The sequence below is a fragment of the Anabrus simplex genome, chromosome 6, assembly GCF_040414725.1.
Source record: "Anabrus simplex isolate iqAnaSimp1 chromosome 6, ASM4041472v1, whole genome shotgun sequence".
Lineage (NCBI taxonomy): Eukaryota > Metazoa > Arthropoda > Insecta > Orthoptera > Tettigoniidae > Anabrus > Anabrus simplex.
In genome coordinates this window covers 246,948,071-246,969,646 of record NC_090270.1, presented here as the reverse complement: position 1 = coordinate 246,969,646, position 21,576 = coordinate 246,948,071, and the positions used below count along the sequence as shown (strand labels likewise).

The 21,576-nt window shown below is 40.5% G+C and overlaps 1 non-coding gene across 1 annotated transcript; it reads right to left on the bottom strand.

The window, feature by feature from the left end:
• Positions 1-21,255: 21,255 nt before the first annotated feature.
• TRNAS-GCU (transfer RNA serine (anticodon GCU)) lies at positions 21,256-21,337 on the bottom strand. The gene has a single exon. It is a non-coding gene; the product is annotated as a tRNA-Ser (tRNA).
• Positions 21,338-21,576: the final 239 nt, after the last annotated feature.

Below are 21,576 nucleotides of genomic sequence, written 5' to 3'. Positions count from 1 at the left end.
TCTTCAGCTTCAAGACAACAGAGTCTACATTTGGTGAGCTTATGGCATAAGTTACTGCAAGTCTTCGCGCAACAGTTCATTTTCTTAGAGTTAATTTCATTCACTTTTTCTTTTGCTTCCGTAAGTTCAGATTTCGTTAAAACGCCGTTACGTCACGTTTTTCATCTTAATAAATAGCTGTTTCAATTTGTATTTTATGAAATGATTATTAATGATCCTATGATCCTTAAATTCCAAGTTAGTGTACTTAATGAATTTGTGTCCCGTCACCCCACCCCTGGGAGTTTTTTGAGTCTCATTATGTATTATTATTATTATTATTATTATTATTATTATTATTAATTATCTACTTTTGTTTTCAAGCCATAAGCTTGAAGACTGGCGCCCTTGGGATACTGTTTATGGAGAAACAATGACACATCATTTATTTATTTTAATATTAAAGTGACCCGCCACGTTATAATTTTGTCATACATCTGTGGGCCAAGTGGGTACGTCGCAAAGTTATAGTGTTTAACGTGACTGTGACCTTGTGATGTTACTTTTGTGAAATGGCTGAACCGTGTGTTGGATAAATCATTCTCGCAACTGAAATATGAAGATAAATTGCTGATAATTTAAGATGATAAACCTACCCCACCTCTTACTTAGCTACATTGTGAACAGGAGGAGAAAAACAAGAATGCATACTGAGCCCAATTGGCTCATATCATTGTCTTTAAAAATATTAGAAATTAAAAAAATGGCATATGAGGGAATAGCCGCAGTTACATTGTAGGCCGGATGTGTGGCGCCATTTCGCTTGCCCAGGTTTAAAGATAGTTCCACGTGTCAAGGTCATCTTGTGATGAAATGGAAAGCATTGGAATATTCCATGAGGTGTGATGACAAAAGTCACCAGATTTAAGTTGGCAACATTTTCAGGCAGCGAATCGCAGCAGAGCAGGTTTTGGAATGATGGGGGTAAATTAAAGATGGGTGCCACATAAATGACTTCTAAAATAATTAAATCCACCAGGGGATAAGGTGAAAACAAGATTAAACCATTTTGAGAACAATAATTAAAGACGGCGTATTTGCAACAATTTATTGGAATAAATAATCGCAGGCATATGTGACGGGATGTTACATCATTGTTAATGGGGTTCCCCGAGCTCCATATCCAGAATCCGGCGTGCATGGAGAGGACGCGAGCCGCTAAGAACAGGCACTCTGCTACGGAAATTTGAACGTGTCGGACGTACGTGTATATGGTTCACGAGAACCCTAATCTAGAGCATTTCCTATCAAATAACTAGCTGTCGAAGATACTACGGGTCCGATAGACTTTGCATTTAACTCAATAATGACCGAAATTTTTGTAAATTCAAGAAGGTGAATTTTTACAACATTAACTGAAAAATTAGGATCGGAGCGAGATCAAACAAGGACGCATCGCAGTGCCACGTGTAAACTCGCGGAAAGCAGAGACAAAGTGTATATTACAATTGTGAATAAGTGTATGTGCTAGAATAATTTAACTATATCTGTGTTTTTTTTAATATGTATTTTAGTGTAGTAAGAAGTGATGAGCGTGTGATTTCATGAAAGCAACGAGAGTGAAGACCATGGTTGTGGAGAATGGTATGGGTTCAGGTTTTGAGGCCGTTAGCATGATGGCTTAAGTACATCATGGGGCCGACCTGAAACCATGAGGCCGTGGAGCTGAGTATGGAGCGTCGCCGAGTCGATAAGTACCCTGATTCATTATCTAGCATGTGCATGATTAGCTGTTAACTGTAAATAAATTAATGCATGATTATTTGTTTATTTTCCTTTATAAGTACTGTAGCAAGGATAGTTAGGTTTTTTTTTTAGGTTTTATTTTATGCTGATGCCTAGGGGGGTGTACATATTGTGATATTAGCGTGTGTTAAAATATGGTCTTCGCGAGTGTGGAAATAATGTGTGTAAATAATGATTTTCCATTACGGGTGTGAAACATGGTTTTTTTTTCCTCAGTGCGTGATCTTCTAGCAAATATTAGCGTGTGCGTGTGTGAATATTTAATGACGTAGGAGGCATCAGTAAGGATTAGTTAGAGGGAATAGATAGATTAACCTGGCATGTCGCATGAAAAGTTCGTCAAGAAAATTTTCACTGACCCAAGTTTCGAACCCGGACTGTCTGGCACATTACAGTGTGATTTTGGAAAATATATGTCATTAGTAAGTAACGTGCACCGTTAATCATGAGAAATTTTGTGCTATAGGGAATAATTGTCATCCTAAAATTTTTCCGAGAAGTAGTTAGCTAGTGTTGAAATAGGGACCTCTAAGACACAAAATGCCGACCGCAAGAGTCGAACCAATGATTGTGTAGCGCCATATATATATGTAAATACCGGCATAATGATATACGTGTTCCTGATAATGGAGTGAGAAATGTAGAATAATACGTGAAATATGAAATGAATAAAATATATTGAGAGTATTATATAATTAGTAACTGTTCGCACAGGCGCATGATATTGTGGAGGAACATATGGCTTCATTTAGAGTAGAGAGAGAGAGAATTTAAGTGGGTGCGAACATGTTAGAATGCCGTGTCAATGAAATGAGTCGGACGTGAGATAAGGCAGCAGACCAGGACGGCGCGTTGTGTATTAGAGAGGCTATGGCAGCTGTAGTAAGGTCTTATAAGTAACAAAATATCGCATTCATCCGTAAGAAAATTCTGTTTGTGGAACTCAGGACAGCACAATTAGATTAAATAATGATAGCTAGACTTCGTGACAGATCATTGCGGCAAGTGTAATGATAGGTCACTGTAATGGTGCCATGTTGAGGGTCGGAGTTCGATGCCCGGCCGAGCCAGTGTATAATGATTTCCCCTGTGACTATATGATTGAAATTGTGTTGTGTTTGTTTATGTTATATGTTCTTCAATATGTGGGCAATGCAAATTTTGATTTTGCAGTTGCAATATTTCTTGTGATGTTGAATTCAGTTCACGGTGGTTGTTTATACTTGCGGCAATGAGGTTCATCCCATTGTCTGTAGAATCAGTGTAGGTTAAGATGTATTTAACATTATAGTATAGGGTTTCTTGCTACAGGGTAGGCATATGTTTTGTGTATGATAAAACAGCTAATTAAGCATATGTGAGATATTTATCATTTTAATGAATCGGTAAATTAATTTAATTTATTTATGTCAGGGTTATTTTTCGATTTCGTGCGTGCGTTCCATATTATCAGTATTATATGAGGGGAGGATGGTACCGAGAAAGAATAAGTTAAATAGTTTCGGACTCAAATAATAATAGGGATTATTTTTAGATAAAATTTGTGATGAATAATTTTATGATATATAAAATTTTGGATTGAATTACCAAATCTAACAAACGTGATTGGATAAATTTATGATTTTCAAGGTAACAATTATACCGACATTGATAACTGCGAATTTGTAAATTATAATGAATTTAATGGATTTAATTAATTAAAAGATGAGTTGTGAATTACACGGCGGATGTTGCTTAATGAATTTACACAGCCTCATACATTTCATTTTTAAGAGTGTATTTAAATAAATAATTTGGTATCTAGTGAATGGTAACTACAAGGTTTATAATGGTGAGGAAATAACTTAAAGGCATGGAGAGCAAATCTGAATTTGTTATTCAAAGAATGAACGGAAGAAGTTTTGGTTGTATTAACATTTTAAAAAGGTACTTTGACAAATTAACAAAGGTCATGATGATAGATTATTATAATATTTTATTATTGAAAATTTTGAAATATGGTGGTACCAAAATATGAGTGGAATGGAATTGGATTAAAATTTTTGAAGTACTGAAGTAGAGTTGATGAATAAGATGAAAGGGAATTGTAATAAAGATGAAGTAATGTGTTTAGAAGGATTTGAAATCTATGAGTCATGAGGTTGATATGTTATAGTCGAGGGTGATAGAGGGTGTGAACAATATTTAGTCCGAAGAGTTTATTGTTTGTATAGAAGTATATTTGCTTTGCCAAAGTTTAGCCTTTTCAATAAATTTTGCATTCGTAAATGTTCTCATTCGGATTTTTATTTAATTATTTTATTTCTTCTCTTTTATCCTTCCCGCTTGATTAATTTAAGGTTAGTTTATAATATCTGAAGATATCTCTGAGGGTAGTACCCAGTCAGCGACCCTGGGATGTCTCGAGCCGGCACCACATTTCAAAGGCAGGAAGGGTAGAGGGTTGAGTTGTCGCCCGTGACGTGGGGCACGATTGTGTGTTTACCCATTAAGTGGAACCAAGTTGATCATGGTGATGATAGAAATTTTGGAAAATTTTTTGAAAAATCCTAAATTTCGGGTTTCACGATTTTGTTAGATATTTTATGAGTGACATGTAAATGTAGATTATTTTGTGAAACTGAATGAGAACAGATCGTGAGTACCATTGTTATGGACATAGGCTCATGACAGTCACTTAATAGAAATGCCCAAAAGAATAGAGGGATTGTGTTAAATCCAAACGAGGTTAAAAATGTCTGGTTTATTCTTCAAATAAATTCAGCCAGGGGCAATAGTTAAGAATAATTGTAGATTTTCGTGGAAGGATGAGATGACCTCGATCTCAAGTTGTGGAAAATGGCAGTAACAAATGTTATGATGTCAGTTTACGACGATATGGGCCATTGTTTCGGTCATATCCGCCGTAATGCTGAGGGCATGTGTTTGTATACTGGCATGTACTGTATGTGAAGTACTTAATAATTCGAAAGCCCAATGATAGTATCGCGATATTCGGTGGTTCGATGTTAAATTTCTTTGGGGCTGTGTTAATTAGTGGTTTGTGAATTTTTTTTTCCGGGTTTAGTTTTCTTTGTATAGAACTTTGGCAAAATGTAGATGAAATAGGGACAGCTTCTAGATGGCAATGTTTGGCCAAATTTTTGATTGATATTATCCACGTAACGTAAAGTAAAGAAGCTGGAATTAAATTATATGATAATAATTATGGAAATTTGAACTTATTCTTTCTCATATCCACGGCACATGGTTAGAGGGAAGGCCCGTTTTCTCAGAAAGATAATATGGTAGATGTGGAGGTGATGAAGGGTCTTATGACCGAACTCATGAATGAACTGAGGGAGGACATGAATGAACAATTTAGGGAAGCGAAGGAGAGCACTAATGAACAATTTAGGGAAGCGAAGGAGAGCACTAATGAACAATTTAGGGAAGTTAAGGAGAGTGCGAATGAACAATTTAGGGAAGTTAAGGAGAGTGCGAATGAACAATTTCAAGGTGTCAATGAACAATTTAAAGAAGTCAGGGACCAGATGGTCAGTATCAAGGATCAGCTATCGATAGAGATAACTATAGTTAAAGAGGGCTGTGATAGGAATGCTCAAAGATTAGAGAAGCAGATAGAAGAGGTCCGAATGGAAGCAGTTACCCGCAGTGACAAGTTGGAAGAAAAGATAGATCAGGTCGCTTTAACAGTATCGCAAGTAGATGCCAGGTTGTCGGAGAAACTGAGTCAAGTCGAAATAAACGTCGAGGGTCAACAGAAAGCCGTAAATTCGATCAAGGATAAGATGGTTGATATCGAGGAAGCTATTGTATTGACAGACGCCAAAGTTACCAAGTTACAAATAGAAACACATGAATCGTTTGTTAAGACTGCCGAGGGATTCAATGACCGGTTGTTGCAATTGAGAGATAATGTCCATGGAGAAGTTAAGAAGGTAGAAGACCAACTGAAAGAAGAGATGGCTGAAAATAGGAAGGAACTCTTGGAGGAAATAAATGGAGTGCAAGCGGATCTTCGAGCTGAAGGTTGTGAAGTAACGAAGCAAATTAGTGAATGGGCTCATAAGTGCCATAAGACGGAAGTGAAGGTGGACATACATGAAGAATTAATGAAAGAAATGAAAGAGGAGATCGGACAAATCAAGGGACTTAAGGAAGATGTCGAGATATTGAAATTACAGGAGACTAAGGGAGAACTGCTCATGCGATCGATGATAAATAAACAAAATGTCTTAGAGCAAGCAGGAAGCCATTCTAGTAGTGTAGGATTGGGAAATGGAGTAGATCAGACCCGTCTACCTGAAACTACCAACCAACCATTTGAAGAACGAACTTCAACGCCACAGATTATGGGACCAATTCCATATTTTGAATTGATGAGATTATCAGAGGGAAAGCCAAGGAAATTCACTGGCGGACCCGAGATAACACCGAAAAGTTTCCTTAGAGAGATGACAGAATATATTCAGGACAATAGAATTCATCCGGATAGACAGTTGAGGATTGTAGAGCGATTTCTAGATGGACAACCATTGATCTGGTTTAAAGCATTCAAATATTGTTTTGATGACTACGAAGGGTTCAAGCGTGCCTTTTTACAAAAATACTGGGGTCAGGAGGTTCAACAAGGACTCAGACTTGAACTGTATTCACGAAAATACCAGAGCACAGTACCCACGAGATACGCAGACTTTTTCAGTGGGCAACTTTTGAAGCTTAGGGAGTTAGACTGTCCGCCTCCAGAAGAAGAGTTAATCGCATCAATCGAAAGACAGTTACCTGTGGATGTGCAAAGGACATTGATAGCTGCGAACGTGAAAACAGCTGTAGAGGCCGAAGTATTGTTGAGGCAATTAGATCAAACATCGAACTTGTATCATCCTAGGAATCGGAATATTGAAGCAGTCCATACTATTGACTTGACCAAGGAAGAGAATTCATCAGAGAAGAAGACCCAGGGAACCAACACGTACAACAATAAGAACGATGATAATCAGAACAGAGAGTATCGAGGAGGATACCAGGGAAGAAATTGGAAAGCTCAATCCTTTGGAAGAGGACGAGTCAACGATAGAAGTTATGAGTCAAATTATAATCAGAATTATGGAGGAAACAGAAGACAAGGGTACCGATATAGATATGGAAGGTTTGGAGAGATGAGAAGACCATATCCACCATATAATAGATCAGGTGATGCAAGAGGTCGACCAAGAAGAGAAGAAAATGACAGAATGGATCTTCAAGAACGCAGGAATGAGTCTAGAAGATATGTTGAGGAGTTGGCCACGAAAGGAGTATCGTCAGACCAGTGGAAGAGTGCGATTCAACAAGGGAATCAGGACAGAAGTCATGGAGCTGAGAGTAGGGAATATCAGGCTCATAGACGTAGAGAGGAATCTGGTGGATTAAATATAAATGCCCCGAGGTTTTCAATGGAGGGAAGTGGAGCTAAAAAAAAAGCCGAAATGTAGTATTCCAAGATAGTGCAACCGCAGGACGTCGCCATCAGGATAATCATGGATGGGCAATTGCAACCATTGATTCTTGGATAGCTAGACCAGAAGATCTTGTAGAGGATAAAGATAGATTTGTAAATAATGAAATAAAGAAGTTACCTGTCATTTATGTCAGAGTTGGGAGTCTGAGGGTCAGGTGTTTGGTGGATACTGGAGCCAGCGTTAGTGTGGTATCACAAGTTTTAGTTGATGAATTGCAGAAGAAATGTCAAATACCAATTATACCAGTAGCATCAGTTAAAATTCGAGGCATAATACCAGACAAAGTTACAACATGTAAAAGTCAAGCTTATGTAGATGTAGAAGTTGGAAGTAATGTCATGTCTCACACATTCATTATAATGAACCGAATGGAATTCAACATGATTATAGGGGCTGACTTTCTCCGAGAATTTAAGGCAGTTATTGATATGGAAAAGGATGTAATAAGCTTCAATCTCAGTGATGATCAGTCAGAAATTCAGTTAAACCAACTACCAAACGTTGAGGGAGAAGAAAGAATTTGGTTGGCAGAACAATCGGTGGAAGAGATAGTTAGAAACATACATCAAAATCAGGATGCTATTCTAGAAGAATTTGAGGAAATGATTTTCGCATTGGAAAGGGAGACTGAGTTACCAGATTTCGGGGACAAAGTCAAAAATAAAGTATCAGAAGCCATGATAGGAGAAGAAGATAAGTCAAAATTAAAGGGGATTTTAGGCCACCATAAAACAGTATTCGGATCCAAACCGGGGAAGATTCCAAATTATAAATATGAGCTGAAAGTAAATAGTTGGGAACCGTTTAAACAAAGACCTTATCCAGTAGCAGAGAAGTTTTACCCTAAAGTTAAAGAAGTAATCAAGGAAATGGAGGATAACGGTTTAATATCTAAAAAACCTACACCATTTTTGAATCCTTTGGTGATTGTTGAAAAACCTAATGGAAGCATCCGTGTGTGCTTGGACGCAAGGGCCATAAATCAACGACTTGTGCCTGAATACGATAAGGCCCCTCCTATCAAGGAATTGTTGAGAAAATTCCGAGGCAAACATTATTTTACGACTATTGACTTAACGTCATCGTATCACCATATTGAGTTGGATGAAGCTACTAAGGTTTTGACAGGATTTCTGTTCGACCAACAGACGTATATCTTTAACCGATTACCTTTTGGTTTGAAGACAGCTGGTTCTGCTTTGATCCGAGCCCTAGATAAGAATTTAACGCAGGAAGTCAAAGATTCTACGGTCAGATACGTAGATGATATCATGATTGCAACGGAGACTTTGGAAGAGCATTTTGATGTATTGCACAAACTTTTGGAAAATTTAAATCGTGCAAATTTTAAAGTAAATCTTGAAAAGTCTCACTTTTGTCAAAGAAGTATTATGTTTTTAGGTCATATTGTGGACGGTAATGGCGTCAAACCTAGTCCTGTAAAGATCAGATCAATACAAAATTTCCCCAGACCCATGAGAATCAAACATGTTCGTCAGTTCTTGGGAATGTGTAACTTTTTCTCAGACCATTGTCCTTTGTATACGGAAGTTGTTGCACCTCTTCAGGATTTGTTAAAGAAGGATAAGAAATGGAAATGGGATGAAAATTGTGAAAATGCATTTTTGAAGACGAAGGAATTATTGGCTAATAGTGTGAAATTGGGGTACCCAGATTTCGGAAAACCATTTGTAGTTCAGACAGATGCTTCAGCTGTGGGAATTGGAGCGGTCTTATATCAAGAGTCGGAAAACAAAGATCACCAAGCAAATTATTTGGCTTTTATGAGTCGCAAATTGCGGTCTCACGAAATTAAGTACACTACGACGGAGTTGGAGATGCTTGCCATTGTTACAGCATTGGGACATTGGAGGAAGTATATTTATGGCTATCCTATTATCATTCGGACGGATCATAAAGCCTTAACCTTCCTTTTCAAGACAACTATGTCAAGCGAGAGGGTTAGCCGATGGGGCTTATTTGTTCAGCAGTATGATGTTACCCTTGAACATTGTGCTGGCAAGTTAAATGTGATTGCAGATGCGTTGAGTAGAAATCCTGAATCTGGAAAAGCAGAAGTAAATTTGATTGAAATTACACAAGAGGATAATCAGTTTTTGGAAAAACTTAGGAACATTTCGGAAGCACAAGAGTTGTGGGATGAGACCAAGAAATTGAGGGATTATTTTCAGAAGAAATTGCAGTCGGGAACAGTTGAATATAGAGAAGCAGAAAAACAAGCTATAAATTACAGTTTCTTCAATGGCATACTTCACAAATTCATTGATGAAGAGCACACGAAATTGAGAATTGTTGTACCACCACAGTTGAGATGTGAATTGATCTGGCTTACACATCATTCGATAGGACATGCTGGGATTGATAAGGTGACGGCGACCATTAAGGAAACCTTTATTTGGCCAAATTTGAAAGACATGGTGCGGAAAGTCATAATTACATGTGATATATGTCAGCGAATTAAACCTTGTCCATTTTTAATGAGACAAATTCCTAGGCCAGTGCTACCCTCTAAGCCTAAAGAGTTGTTTGCAATGGATTTCTACGGCCCTTTGCCACGTGCAAGTAGAGGATTAAAATACATTCTGGTATGCGTTGATGTGTTCACAAAATTTGTGACATTATGCCCTATCCAAAGAGCAACTACGAAAGCCGTTATTAATCAAATAAAGAACAAAATTATACCTCAGATGGGAAAGCCGGAATTTGTACTAACGGATCATGGGACTCAGTTTACGTCCGAAATTTTTAAAAGGGATACTCAGAATTTGGGAATAGGACATGTACTCAGTTCAATTAGAAATCCCCAGTCAAATCCTGCTGAGAGAATTATGAGAGAGATTGGGAAGTTTTGTAGAATTTATTGTCGGAATGAACATTGGAAATGGATCAGAGTATTGCCAATCATAACTGAGAGTATTAATTCAACGATACATGAATCTACTGGCCAGATACCCGCTGTCGTACACCATAATGAGTATCCCAAAAGACCATGGGAAGGTATAATCCCGTTACCAAGTTATCCAAGACCTTCACACGAGCTTTGCGTCCAGAATACATCTCAGCATCTCAAGGAACAAGCTGAACGACGTTTACGAAGAATGCGTAATAAGAGGTTCCACCGAAGTTTACGTGTGGGAGAATTGGTGCTCGTGAAGAAACCTGCAGTCTCAAATCCTAGTTCAAAATTTTATCATAAATTTGCTGAACTTTATATTGGGCCATATGAAGTCATACAGGACTATGAGAATAATTCTTATAAAGTCAAAAACTTAGAGACAGGAGTCGAAAGCACTTATAATGCTGGAAATTTGAAATTATATTATCCCACAAGGAGAAATATTGACCAGGAAACAATGGTTGACGAAGACGATCTTGAAGGACATCCTGAAGAAGATGAAGGAGGAGAAGAAGATGGTGGAGAAGACGATGAGATGGAAGATGAAGAAGAAGAAGATGTTATGTTAACCTACGATACTACATACGAGATGCCCAGAGGAGAAATGGATGAAAACGAAAGTTCTGGCGGAGAATGTGCCTGTGAAGAATTAATTGAATTAAGAGGAATGATGGAGAAGGTGGTTACTAAGTTAACAATGAATAATACTCGTCTTAAGGAAGAAAATTTGAGTCTAAAATCTGGATTTGTTAAGTAAATAATGGAAAGACAATGATATATTTGGAAGATGTGTGGTAGGAAAAATCCCTTGTCAGTAATTTTTCCAAAAAGAAAGTGGGGGAAAGATGAGCCCAATTGGCTCATATCATTGTCTTTAAAAATATTAGAAATTAAAAAAATGGCATATGAGGGAATAGCCGCAGTTACATTGTAGGCCGGATGTGTGGCGCCATTTCGCTTGCCCAGGTTTAAAGATAGTTCCACGTGTCAAGGTCATCTTGTGATGAAATGGAAAGCATTGGAATATTCCATGAGGTGTGATGACAAAAGTCACCAGATTTAAGTTGGCAACATTTTCAGGCAGCGAATCGCAGCAGAGCAGGTTTTGGAATGATGGGGGTAAATTAAAGATGGGTGCCACATAAATGACTTCTAAAATAATTAAATCCACCAGGGGATAAGGTGAAAACAAGATTAAACCATTTTGAGAACAATAATTAAAGACGGCGTATTTGCAACAATTTATTGGAATAAATAATCGCAGGCATATGTGACGGGATGTTACATCATTGTTAATGGGGTTCCCCGAGCTCCATATCCAGAATCCGGCGTGCATGGAGAGGACGCGAGCCGCTAAGAACAGGCACTCTGCTACGGAAATTTGAACGTGTCGGACGTACGTGTATGTGGTTCACGAGAACCCTAATCTAGAGCATTTCCTATCAAATAACTAGCTGTCGAAGATACTACGGGTCCGATAGACTTTGCATTTAACTCAATAATGACCGAAATTTTTGTAAATTCAAGAAGGTGAATTTTTACAACATTAACTGAAAAATTAGGATCGGAGCGAGATCAAACAAGGACGCATCGCAGTGCCACGTGTAAACTCGCGGAAAGCAGAGACAAAGTGTATATTACAATTGTGAATAAGTGTATGTGCTAGAATAATTTAACTATATCTGTGTTTTTTTTAATATGTATTTTAGTGTAGTAAGAAGTGATGAGCGTGTGATTTCATGAAAGCAACGAGAGTGAAGACCATGGTTGTGGAGAATGGTATGGGTTCAGGTTTTGAGGCCGTTAGCATGATGGCTTAAGTACATCATGGGGCCGACCTGAAACCATGAGGCCGTGGAGCTGAGTATGGAGCGTCGCCGAGTCGATAAGTACCCTGATTCATTATCTAGCATGTGCATGATTAGCTGTTAACTGTAAATAAATTAATGCATGATTATTTGTTTATTTTCCTTTATAAGTACTGTAGCAAGGATAGTTAGGTTTTTTTTTTTAGGTTTTATTTTATGCTGATGCCTAGGGGGGTGTACATATTGTGATATTAGCGTGTGTTAAAATATGGTCTTCGCGAGTGTGGAAATAATGTGTGTAAATAATGATTTTCCATTACGGGTGTGAAACATGGTTTTTTTTTCTCAGTGCGTGATCTTCTAGCAAATATTAGCGTGTGCGTGTGTGAATATTTAATGACGTAGGAGGCATCAGTAAGGATTAGTTAGAGGGAATAGATAGATTAACCTGGCATGTCGCATGAAAAGTTCGTCAAGAAAATTTTCACTGACCCAAGTTTCGAACCCGGACTGTCTGGCACATTACAGTGTGATTTTGGAAAATATATGTCATTAGTAAGTAACGTGCACCGTTAATCATGAGAAATTTTGTGCTATAGGGAATAATTGTCATCCTAAAATTTTTCCGAGAAGTAGTTAGCTAGTGTTGAAATAGGGACCTCTAAGACACAAAATGCCGACCGCAAGAGTCGAACCAATGATTGTGTAGCGCCATATATATATGTAAATACCGGCATAATGATATACGTGTTCCTGATAATGGAGTGAGAAATGTAGAATAATACGTGAAATATGAAATGAATAAAATATATTGAGAGTATTATATAATTAGTAACTGTTCGCACAGGCGCATGATATTGTGGAGGAACATATGGCTTCATTTAGAGTAGAGAGAGAGAGAATTTAAGTGGGTGCGAACATGTTAGAATGCCGTGTCAATGAAATGAGTCGGACGTGAGATAAGGCAGCAGACCAGGACGGCGCGTTGTGTATTAGAGAGGCTATGGCAGCTGTAGTAAGGTCTTATAAGTAACAAAATATCGCATTCATCCGTAAGAAAATTCTGTTTGTGGAACTCAGGACAGCACAATTAGATTAAATAATGATAGCTAGACTTCGTGACAGATCATTGCGGCAAGTGTAATGATAGGTCACTGTAATGGTGCCATGTTGAGGGTCGGAGTTCGATGCCCGGCCGAGCCAGTGTATAATGATTTCCCCTGTGACTATATGATTGAAATTGTGTTGTGTTTGTTTATGTTATATGTTCTTCAATATGTGGGCAATGCAAATTTTGATTTTGCAGTTGCAATATTTCTTGTGATGTTGAATTCAGTTCACGGTGGTTGTTTATACTTGCGGCAATGAGGTTCATCCCATTGTCTGTAGAATCAGTGTAGGTTAAGATGTATTTAACATTATAGTATAGGGTTTCTTGCTACAGGGTAGGCATATGTTTTGTGTATGATAAAACAGCTAATTAAGCATATGTGAGATATTTATCATTTTAATGAATCGGTAAATTAATTTAATTTATTTATGTCAGGGTTATTTTTCGATTTCGTGCGTGCGTTCCATATTATCAGTATTATATGAGGGGAGGATGTTACCGAGAAAGAATAAGTTAAATAGTTTCGGACTCAAATAATAATAGGGATTATTTTTAGATAAAATTTGTGATGAATAATTTTATGATATATAAAATTTTGGATTGAATTACCAAATCTAACAAACGTGATTGGATAAATTTATGATTTTCAAGGTAACAATTATACCGACATTGATAACTGCGAATTTGTAAATTATAATGAATTTAATGGATTTAATTAATTAAAAGATGAGTTGTGAATTACACGGCGGATGTTGCTTAATGAATTTACACAGCCTCATACATTTCATTTTTAAGAGTGTATTTAAATAAATAATTTGGTATCTAGTGAATGGTAACTACAAGGTTTATAATGGTGAGGAAATAACTTAAAGGCATGGAGAGCAAATCTGAATTTGTTATTCAAAGAATGAACGGAAGAAGTTTTGGTTGTATTAACATTTTAAAAAGGTACTTTGACAAATTAACAAAGGTCATGATGATAGATTATTATAATATTTTATTATTGAAAATTTTGAAATATGGTGGTACCAAAATATGAGTGGAATGGAATTGGATTAAAATTTTTGAAGTACTGAAGTAGAGTTGATGAATAAGATGAAAGGGAATTGTAATAAAGATGAAGTAATGTGTTTAGAAGGATTTGAAATCTATGAGTCATGAGGTTGATATGTTATAGTCGAGGGTGATAGAGGGTGTGAACAATATTTAGTCCGAAGAGTTTATTGTTTGTATAGAAGTATATTTGCTTTGCCAAAGTTTAGCCTTTTCAATAAATTTTGCATTCGTAAATGTTCTCATTCGGATTTTTATTTAATTATTTTATTTCTTCTCTTTTATCCTTCCCGCTTGATTAATTTAAGGTTAGTTTATAATATCTGAAGATATCTCTGAGGGTAGTACCCAGTCAGCGACCCTGGGATGTCTCGAGCCGGCACCACATTTCAAAGGCAGGAAGGGTAGAGGGTTGAATACAAAGGGTATTTCAACTTAAGTATGAAAAGTATTTGTGGTTCTGTAGCCCATGCGAACTTCACAAACTTTATTGTTGGCCATGCTTATTGTTTGCAACTGAAATAATAATAATAATAATAATAATAATAATAATAATAATAATAATAATAATAATAATAATAATAATAATAATAATAATAATAATAATAATAATAATAATAATAATAATAATAAAAAATAATAATAATGCCCGCCTCTGTGGTGTAGTGGTTAGTGTGTTTAGCTGCCACCCCTGGAGACCCGGGTTCGAATACCGACTCTGCAACGAAATTTGAAAAGTGGTACGAAGACTGGAACGGGGTCCACTCAGCCTCGGGAGGTCAACTAAGTAGAGGAGGGTTCGATTCCTACCTCAGCCATCCTCGAAGAGGTTTTCCGTGGTTTCCCACTTCTCCTCCAGGCAAATGCCGGGTTGGTGACTAACTTAAGGCCACGGCCGCTCCCTTCTCTCTTCCTTGTCTATCACTTCCGATCTTCCCATCCCCCACAAGGTCTCTGTTCAGCATAGCAGGTAAGCCCGCCTAGACGAGGTACTGACCCTCCTTCCCCGTTGTATCCCCCGACCCAATGTCTCGCTGAGTCCGAGGGAAGAACCAACCTGGAGGACAAACGGATTAAATAATAATAATAATAATAATAATAATAATAATAATAATAATAATAATAATAATAATAATAATAATAATAATAATAATAATAATAATAATAATAATAATAATAATGCATAGCCTCTGGAAAGACTTGATGGTGAACTGATGAAATGAATGGTGAAGACGTCATAAGCACCCAGTCCCCGAGCTAGGGGAATTAAGAGTACGAAGAGGCTGATTCTTTAGCTACCATCTACATTGATCAGGTGTTGAGTATTGGCAGTAGCAGATGCTAGGGCTTGTGAACCACCCTTAACACAGCAGGCTACTCCGATGGCTATTAGATGCAGCTCAAAACCCGTAAGGCTTGACGTTCACTAAACCAACTATCGAAAATGGGTCACCCAAGTCTAGTGATAGCCCATGTCTTAATTACAGCATACGCCACTGGAATGAAGGAAATACATGGCAGCAAAAGATCTTAGAGGTCGCCGCTAATTAGGAACTAATATTTAGAGGTCCCATGAAGAAAAGAAGAAAATCCACTATAATTCCAAACATGACATATAATTTCTACGTACGATACTTAAGCAAATACATCAGTGATATAAATATCTAATGAAGTCACTCACAACGATAGAATGAGTAACTAAAGCCAGTTTCTGGTAATCCGTGGTGGTATATATAGGAAACCAACGTCGTGTGTGAACTCGTAACAGAGATCAATGCGGGGTAACGTTATATGATGTAACGTTACTATGCATGATGTTCAAATAAATATATTATGTACGTATTACTCGCTTATTAGACCGTTGAGACCTTTCATATACTTTTTTCTTCATCCGTTTACCCTCCAGGGTTAGATTTTCCCTCGGACTCAGCGACGGACCCCACCTCAACCGCCTCGAAGGCAGTGTCCTGGAGCGTAAGATGATGGGTCGGGGATACAATTTGGAAGGAGGACCAGTACCTCGCCCAAGCGGCCTAACCTGCTATGCGGAACAGGGGCCTTGTGGAGGGATGGGAAGTTTGGAAGGGATAGGCAAGGAAGAGGGAAGGAAGCAGCCCTGGCCGTAAGTTAGGTACCATGCCGGCATTTGCCTGGAGGAGAAGTGGGAAACCACGAAAAACTACTTCGAGGATGGCTGATGTGGAAATCGAACATGCACTCTAATCAGTTGACCTTCCGAGACTGAATGGCCCTGTTCCAGCCATCGTTCCACTTATTAAATATCGTGGAAGAGCTGGGAATCGAACCCGGACCTCAGGGGGTGGCAGCTAATCACGCTAACAACTATACCACAGAGACAGACACCTTTCATATTACGGGAAGAATATTGACTGACACCGTCATTGCATCACGGCAAATTTCAATTACGAAAACAACCTTTTGTAGCGTGAATATGTTATTAATGGTCCGCCTCTGTTTTATAGTGGTTAGTGTGATTAGCTGCCACCCCTCGAGGCACGGGTTCGATTCCCTGGCTCTGCCACGAAATTTGAAAAGTGGTACGAGGGCTGGAACTGGGTCCACTCAGCCTCGGGAGGTCAACCGAGTAGAGGTGGGTTCGATTCCCTCCTTAGCCATCCTGGAAGTGCTTTCCGGTTGTTTCCAACTTCTCCTCCAAGCAAATGACGGGATGGTACCTAACTTAAGGCCTCAGGCACTTCCTTCCCTTTTCCTTGTCAATACCTTCAAATCTTCCCATCCCCCACAAGGCACCTGTTCAGCATAGCAGGTGAGGCCGCCTGGGCGAGGTACTGGTCATTCTTCCCATTTGTGTCCCCCAACTCAATGTCTCATGCTCCAGGACACTGCCATTTATGCGGTAGATTTGGGATCCCTCCCTGAGTCCGAGGGAAAAACCAACCCTGGAGGGTGAGGCTACTCCAACCACTACTCTTATACCTTCATCTCCTTCACACAATATACATAACATTTGTTTGAGCGCCAGATGCTTTTTAAATAAAAACAACAAAATTTGGTAGAGCATACCTCTTATATCAATTATCTCAAGGCGTGAGGTGATAAACTCACATATTTGGCAATATACAGGGATATGGATCAGGACAATATTAAATTACTGTTGCATTTCCACAATTGAGGATTGTACATGGAACTGGAATCACTTATTATAATTAAAATAAAACTGAGTTTATGACTATAATTTAGATCACAATGTACAAGCATTGACGTCTTTTAATTTAACAAAAAAATATATATCTAGTGAGATTTGCGGTAATATGAAAAAGAAAATTTAATCTAAACAAAAAAAGCTATTGGCATGAACTTGAAGTGAGATGTGATATCGCCGCTGATTACATTCTTCTTCATGTTATGAATGCATAACATGTCCGATGCTTTAATTACCTGATGTCTGCATACACCGCTGTTGAACTTGAAATTCCAAGGAAAACCTATGAGCTGAAGTCGGGAGCCGTCTGCTGTTATCTTCTTATATAACAAGGAGTTGGCCTACATACCATGTACGCGTGTAGGGAGCTCCAATGTAATTACGTCCACTCAATATATTATAAGAAATTGGAAAATATTATTGAAACATCTTGTGAAGTCCATCCTCACAAGAAGATGATGTTTCTTTATCAGCATAGTACCCGTCTCTGCTCGGACACAACCACCACTTGTAGACCTCCTCGATTATTACTTCCTCAAACACAACTCTTAGCTCTGACCATCACTCTATGACCACTTCTTCCATTTGATACATCTGACTGATACATATGATCTGATAGAAATGATACCTCTCACCACTTTTTTCGGGGGGGGGGGGGGGCGAAGCCCGCTCCCCCCCGCGTGACCAACGACTCAATCTACATGGCCTCCGACATGCTATTATTTCTAAGAAGAAGAAAGAGATAGCAGGGAGGAGTGGGAAGTGATACAAGGAGTATCTGCCGGTTTCCGAGTCAGACTCGCTACCACGGCAAGAGTTTGTGTTAGGTATATGGTGTTGAAGTATGGTATTGAAGGGTCAGGGAAAAACCACATAGGCAGAAAGAAGAAAGAGCCTACATGTAAAACCTGACATCTTTTGATAGCACATGCAAGGATGTGGGCTGGAAAAAGACCAGAGGTTGTGTTAGTTAGGAACAGGTAACATGCACAAAACATAAACCAATTCCTCGCCATTCCATCGCCTGGGGATCAGTCCGTCTGGGCACTGCTCGGACTAGCGCGGTCCTTGCCGGCTGCGGAGCCATGCGTCGAGTACCACTAGGGCCTGTCGCACGGCTCCACCTCCTTGGGGTACCTCGTACCCAGTCTCCGATCCCGGAGAATGAGGCCAAGCCCGCCGAGGCGGGGGCCTCCTGGAATGGGGTGGGTTATGGCGCCGGGCCTATCTCCTCTCTGCCCGCGCCATGGCCCTGTAGACTGGGCAACTGCGGTGGGAGGCCGGGTGGCCCCCCGCGCAATTGGCGCACACCGGCGCCTCCTTAAGTGTTGCGCAGGCCGTGTAGTGGTGATCACCACCACAGCGGTTGCACTTCACTTGGAGTCCACAGCTAACTTGACGGTGGCACCACCTCAGACAGCGGAAACACTGCAAGAGCTGCTGAGGGGGACGTTTTACTCTCACCTGACTGCCGCTACCCGCTGAGGTCCTCTCCTGATTGGCTCCTCGGTTGACTACTGTCCTGGGAGCAGTCTTGGGTTGCGGCTGGGCGGCCCTCTCCTAGTGGGCCGGCGTCGCCTTTTGCTTCGTGGTCCGGCGTCGTCTTCTTCTTCTTCTTCCCGGGCGTGTCTTCTCGGCAGGGGAAGAGGCCTCGTCCTGGTGACGCTCCTCCCGGCCTGGTGACCCCAGGGTAGCTGATGGCTCCGCTGCATCGCCGTCTTCTTCCTTCTCCTGGCTGGCGGCGGAGGCGTCGGTCGGTGCTAACGCTTGACGGCGTTCCCTGTCCTGTGGGGCGCCCATCGAGGTCTGCAGCTCGATAGACGTGCTGGCAGGCTGGGCCTGGACAGCAGCCTCAGAACGCCAGGGGGCGTCCTCCTCCACTGAAGTCGCACAGTCGCGGCGCCAGTGGGCGTCATGCCCCACCTCCGTGGTGACGTCGCTGGTCGCCGGCTGGGTGGCCAGGACTAGGTCGGGGTTAACCGCCCTATTCCTTAGCCTCCACGGCGTCTCCCTGGTCTCCGTCGCGGCCCTGACTGCGCCGGTGTTCATCCCTGGCACTCCGTCCCTCCCTGGTAGACGGATGACCTGGAACAGAGAAGTAAGCTCCCTCTCTGCGTCGCGCATCCGCTCCTGGTCGTGATGCCTGATGATGAGGCCTCCTGGTAGGAAGCTCTCGACGGCCATGGTTGTCGAGATGATCTTGCCTCCTCGGCGAGGGCGCCGCATTCTGTCCAGGACGAGGCCCCGTTCAGAAGTTACAGGGCGCCCCGGCCTGTAGTACACGAGCAGCGCTTCGTGCGCTGGAGAAGAAGAAGCCGTTAGGGGGTCACACCCGTCCCTGTAAGGCTCCGTCTCCACCTCGATCTCCGGCTCCTCCTGCGGCAGCTCCGGCTCGGGTGCCGGGGTCTCCGGCACAGGTTCCAGCGTCTGCGGCTCCGTGTTGCTCTCCGCTGTCGGTGTCATGCCGGTGAAGAGATCTCGGAGCAAGTGCCCGATCGCCACCGCCCGTTCCTGGGTTGTCATCGTATCCGCCTGGTTGTCCATCCTGGTCCTCCTGTAACAAACTCTGAAGGAGAAAGAGCAAGCACTGAGAAGTGCTCAGCTCAGACAGATGCTCTTCCGAAGTCGTACTAATAAGTACAGCTGCCTGGTTAGCACTAGAAGTACTGAGCGCCTGGCAAGGAGAGAGAGAGAGCGTAGCGAGAAGCACGTACGTCCTTTCACTTCGGCAGTCACCTCGTCCTTACCTCTCACCACCGTTGCATCGACTTTTATAACCTCGCGATGACGACTCATCTCCCTACTCTCTGTTCATCCCTTCCAGTTCAACATACAGAAGCTGGCGAATACTGACACTTGGTCGCAATCACGTGTCCACGCACTGATGTCATCAGTCATGTGTCGTATAAGCGTACCCAAGCGGATTACAGTGACTATGCGGCATGAGTCACCGGAAAACCTACTTGCACATAACATTCTAAGTTAAACATAGCCTCGATTGCAAAATACTTTGCCAACACATCTGCCTAGAGATACAAGCCACAGAATGACTATATCAAACCAACAAATCTCACTTACTAATATACAGCATAATTACAAACATATTCACGTAAAATATGATTAAATACAATAATATGCGTGATACCTAATTATTACAGTCTAAATGATGAGAAACAGAATATAAAATCTAATGAATCCGGTTAATAATAATAATAATAATAATAATAATAATAATAATAATAATAATAATAACAATAATAAATACTGAATGGAATCTGTAACCCTGTTGTACGGTTACAAGGGTAAGCAGATTAAGAAGAAAATATAATATCAATAGAATATATACAGGACATTGGTTGAAGCACTAAAAAAATCAAAACAGCGTTCTTTTACTTTGATCATTGAGTATTGTTCCAGATTCTTATCATCATCATCATCATCATCATCTGTTTACCCACTTCTCCTCCAGTCGAATGCCGGGATGCTACCTAACTTAAGGCCACGGCCGCTAATCCCAACCGGGATTAGATTGAAGGAGAGGAGAGAAACCAATGAAAACCACTCCCAGGATTGCTTAAGTGGGAATCGAGCCCCGTCTCCAGCAGCACGGCCTCTCGAGGCTGATTGGACCCCGTTCCAGTCCAAGTACCTCTTTCTAAATTTCGTGGCTGAGCCGGGAATAGAATCCGGCCCTCTGGGGGAGAGAGGGTAGCAACTAATCACACTAACCAATATACATCAGAGGCGGGCAGCGCGTATCAATATGAATTAATAAGAACCTATGCACTTAGTAGTGTCTGCGCCCTAACAGCACCGCTTAGAAACGTTTTTTTTGCTATTATACTTTTATACTTCAAAAGCATCATATGTGGTTCGACATAAAATTCTACAATCGACGAGGATGGGATTCGAACCAACGCGTGCAGAGCACATTGGATTAGCAGTCTAACGCCTTAACCACTCGGCCACCTGGTCGTAACGGCAGGCATCAGTATTAGGACTTACTGTTATTTCATTATTATTGATGTGCCCGGTCCTGATACACTACTGTGTATGTGTTCTAGAACGTGTCAGTACTGCTGTGTGATATTTAAGGTGTGTTTAGTGGCAGAACTGGTTTGTGAAAGTACGTCGGCCCCTCTACATTTCTTTGTTCAATGATACCAGCATCCCTCTAACAGTTATAACGCTTTCCAGTTTTGTGCTTGGATAGG